Raw genomic sequence first — 4,726 nt, forward strand, 5'->3', positions numbered from 1 at the left:
AATTGCAGTACACGAGCTTGGTTGCCCCGAGGCAGGTAGAATCTTCCTGGACCAGGGATCAAACCTGGGTGCCCTGCACTGGCAGGTGGTTTCTTAATCGCCGGACCACCAGGGAAGTCCAGTCCCCACTGATTTCAGAGGAAATTTAAAACCTTTCGGTTTAGCACGCTGGGTCTTGCGTTATCTGGGTGTGGGTTCCTCTCTAGGCTCCTCTATCCCTCCTACCTTCACCCTCTCTCTCAGCCACTCGAAGCCAGATGTCAGTTCTAAAATGCAGCATATGTTGTCTTTCCTCCACGTCTCTTCACGTGCTGTTGCTGAAATACTCTCCCTAGCCCCTTCTTTTTCTAGTTAGTGCATTCTCATCCTGTAAATTCAGTTTGTGTCACCTCATCCAGGAAGTTCTCTTGGATCGTCCCATCTGATTTAGATGCCCTCCTCTGTGTTCCCATAACTCTTTCATAAAGCCCATTACATGCTCTATTATAATTGTGTCTAAATTGTAAATTGCGTAAACACTGAATGCGTTTTTGACTTGGTCTATTTACATTGGATTCTCAAACTTTATTTTATTTTTCCAATTAATTGAGCATATTCATCTAGAGCTCAGGGTGATCGTGCCCCCAGCTGCACCTGCCTTCTATTGCTTCAGGTAAGGGGCCTGGAGGCAGGAGCAGGATCCCATCCCCACTTCTCAGAGCCAGGAGCTGCCTGGCTTCGCTGTCCCCTCTCTGTCACACCAGGCCATCTCCTCCCTTCTCTTGGCCAAGCTACTTCCTCCCCAGGAAATGAAATATTGGGGTCCCCCTGCTCCTGGACCCCCAAAGCTCTACATGTTATTTCCTTGGCCATTCATGGACACAACAGGTGAGATGGGGTGATGGGACGACCCTCATCATGGACACTGCACTTATTCCTTAACCCAAGTCCTTTGCTATATTGACTGGGGCTGGATTGAGGGGTGGGGGAGGGTGCTGATCCCAGTGGAAAGAACCTTCTGGGTGATTCTCGTGACAGGGAAGGGGACCTTCTTGTCAAAGGTGACAGGGACTCAGCAGTGCTAAGCCCTCTCAATGGCTTGTATTACTTTGCTGAGCATCGAAATCTACAGTACTAGTTACAGAACAATATTTTACAAATGTTACCATGCATGATTCCTTAAATTAACTTACATAAATGTATACATAGTCCTCCTTAGTACAGATATTCTGCAGTCCAGTTTGGGATACTTTTTTGTCCAAAGAATGTTATTTGGTCTTTTGGAACCTCACAGAACAAGGTATTATAAAGATATAATATTTTCCTACATTTTAGACAACTGTGATCATTTATTTGTACATATAGGAACCAAGTTCCATATCAGTAATGCAAACTGACAAGGTCATAAAGTAGTATTAAGTGTGAACCAGTCTCCCATCTAACAAGAATTTCTGAAGTCATTTTCACTGTGCCTTAGAGGCCTCTGTGAGGAAATCACAGTAAAACATTGGGGATAATGTTTTATCCTCAAATCCTAACATGCGAAACTCTGTGTTTATGTTAGAAAGAAAATGCCAGAAGGTACTGTAACTTCACACTTAGAGAACTCCTACCTTCCAGTCATAAACAAAACCGAAAGCATCAAGCCAGAGGTCCCTCCCAGAGCAGGTTTCAGTCATCTTTTCACATCAACCAAGGGACATGCATGATCTATCACAGGGCCCAGTCTCAAGCAAGGTTTGGGATTTCCTTTCCTGGTTCTAGCTCTTGGAGACCAAAAAAATAATCCCTCAGGGTCAAACACACTGTCAAGCTTGACAACTTTGGGCTGGAAATCTCTGGACTTTTCTCCCCTTGATTCAAAACCAGGGCAGGTATGAAGACTGAAAATCATGCTGACAAGTAAATTAGGGAAAATGAAACATGAATAAAAAGCAAGTTGAGGGGGATTCTTTGTGTCCCTCTTCAAACGAAACCCACATATAATCCGAGACTGTGTGGTACACTCCCTGACAAACGTTCTGTTGTTTGGACTACTGCCCCAGCACCCTGGGTCAGGAGGTCAGAAGCTGGCATCTCAATTCTATATATATGTTTCTTTTTTTGTTGTTGGCTGTGTCTTGTGGCATGCAGGATCTCTGTTCCCTGCCCAGGGGTCAAACCTATGTCCCCTGCATTGAAAGTGCAGAGTCTTAACCACTGGACCACCAGGGAGTTCCAGGAATATCAGTTCTAGCGATTACTAACTAGCTGTTTGACTCTGAGTCCCCTTCTGGGCTTCAGTTTCTCATAAATAAGAAGTAAAAAAAACCAAACCAAAACCAAAACACTACATGATTGCTCAGGGCCATTACCCTTAGCTCTAAAAATCACTGATTCTTTTTTTTTTTCCCACCAGTTCAGGAGCTATGTGTATTAAAAGTGTCTCTAAGTGACAATAGGGCACATGGTAGACTCATAATACACGTTCCTTGAACTAATTAATTAATTTGGGCACTAAGATCAAGAGGTTCTTCATTAGTGGTTATTCGATGAATTATAAACTGATGACATCCTCTTTCAAACTAGGAGATGAGAATGCTACATAACAGCCAGGAGCTGAACTAAAATCTCGTCGGTGCTTTGCTGGTAACTCCACCTTATTGGATCTGTGTGGCCCAGGAATCAAATTCCCCCATTAACCTAAAGAATCCTTTCATCCCGCCAATAGAAGCCCCATTCCCGGAAGGGAAAGTCTTGGCCACATGTGGAATGCATCTTCCAAACAAAACTGAAGAATCCCTAACAAAGTACTGGGTACCTTCTGAACAAAGAAATAACCTGGAAGGGTGATCATGTTTCAAAGATGAAAAGGAATATTAGAAGACACAATTATTTTTAAACAGCTAACTACTGAGTAGAAAATAAAAGTTTAAGAGAGTTCTCTCTTCATTTCATTTAAAAAGATGAATAAAATTTAAAAAATAAAATAAAAAATTTAAAAGATGGATAATTATTTAAAAATTCTTTAACAGACCATGTGTCTTGATGTGGGGCTTGAAAAAAATATTATTTCTGTTGCAGGACCACATATACCCATTATATACTGGCAACCCACTCCAGTATTCTTGCGTGGAGAATTTCATGGACAAAGGAATTTGGCTGGCTACAGTCCATGGGGTCGCAAAGAGTCAGACATAACTGAGCGACTAACACACAATTATGAAGAAATACACCAAGTAACTGCTCCTTCCTTGCCCTTAGAGCAATCATAATCATCTATATATATGTGTGTATATATACACACATATATATATATGATTCATTCTTGGCTCAAGGTCGAGATCAGAAATGCAATATCCAAAAAAAACAGTGCCAACATGGTGGTTCAATAGGACAGGCCCTGGGGTTTGACACTGAATAGACTCTGTGACTCTACAGTTTGTAACTTCTAATTCTCTCTCTAAGTCTGTCTCTTCTCTTATAAAATGGAAGAAATAACTCTCACCTCACAGGGTTGTTAAGGAGTAAATTCTATGCGCTTAGTCTCTCAGCTGTGTCCGACTCTTTTCAACCCCATGGGCTGTAGCCCGCCAGGCTCTTCTGTCCACATTCTCCAGGAAAGAATACTGGAGTGGGTTGCTCCTCTTCCAGGGGATCTTCCCAACCTAGGGATGGAACCCAGGTCTCCTGCTTTGCAAGTGGATTCTTTACCATCTGAGCCACCAGGGAAGCCACCAGGGAAGGCAAGGAATAAATGGTACATTGTATAAAGAGCCTAGGACAGAGTGTAGCAATTCAACAAATGGCTTTTATCACATCTGTGTTGAAGCTTACCAGAACTGGAAGAGGATCTAACACAGGGGCCTGGCTAACAGAAGGGAAAGCTGAGAGATGATTACAAAATAAGGCTAGGATTCATCCATTCAACAAGCATTCATTGAGGGTCCACCGTATGCCAGGTGCCACGCTGGGCGGTGGGGTCAGAAATGAGAAGGGAGGAATGAGAGCAGAGGGCAGATGGTCTCTACCCCTGGGCCCTCCCTACTGTATAATCCGTGGGACAACATTTGTGTACATTGTGATGGCTGGAATGTGGGCTACTTTAGAGGAATATCTGTATTACTGCAGGTATGGGGGGCATGAAATAAGGAACCAACTGCCTAATAGGTGTGTGACCTTGGGCAAAACTGCTGACCCTCTCTGGGCTTCAGTTTACATCCACGTAAAATAAAGACAATCACTCGCTTCATGGTGTAAATTGTGATTATGACATGAAATATAATAAAGTAGGGAGAGATCCTTCCAATGATAAAGTGTTATTAAAGTGAAAGTGAAGTCGCTCAGTCCCATCCGACTCTCTGCGACCCCATGGATTGTAGCCTACCACGCTCCTCCATCCATGGGATTCTCCAGGCAAGAATACTGGATCGGGTTGCCATTTCCTTCTCTAGAGGATCTTCCCGACCTAGGGATCGAACCCAGGTCTCCCGCATTGTAGGCAGATGCTTTACCATCTGAGCCACCCGGGAAGATATTAAAAGTTGGTTATTATATGTCAATAAAGTGTAATGCCATAATCCATGACACATTATATCTCTGGTTTGAACAGAGTTTAGAAAGATTGTTTCCAGTCCCCTCTTGGAGGGTAAGGAGAGAGCCACCTACAAAGATAGGCTTCTGCTTGGTCTCAACTGTTGAACTGAATGAAATTCTCCCTGAGGATGAGTGTTTGGGATTTTTTACGAGCTGCACTCATGTGGCAATG

At 43.2% G+C, this 4,726-nt stretch overlaps 2 non-coding genes across 2 annotated transcripts; both read right to left on the reverse strand.

Annotated features, from left to right (window-relative positions):
* Positions 1–2,120: 2,120 nt before the first annotated feature.
* On the reverse strand, positions 2,121–2,193 carry TRNAE-UUC (transfer RNA glutamic acid (anticodon UUC)). The gene has a single exon. It is a non-coding gene; the product is annotated as a tRNA-Glu (tRNA).
* Positions 2,194–4,418: 2,225 nt separating this feature from the next.
* Positions 4,419–4,490, reverse strand: TRNAC-ACA (transfer RNA cysteine (anticodon ACA)). The gene has a single exon. It is a non-coding gene; the product is annotated as a tRNA-Cys (tRNA).
* Between the last annotated feature and the right edge of the window lie 236 nt (positions 4,491–4,726).

This window comes from Bos indicus, chromosome 27, assembly GCF_029378745.1.
Source record: "Bos indicus isolate NIAB-ARS_2022 breed Sahiwal x Tharparkar chromosome 27, NIAB-ARS_B.indTharparkar_mat_pri_1.0, whole genome shotgun sequence".
NCBI classification, from domain to species: Eukaryota; Metazoa; Chordata; class Mammalia; order Artiodactyla; family Bovidae; genus Bos; species Bos indicus.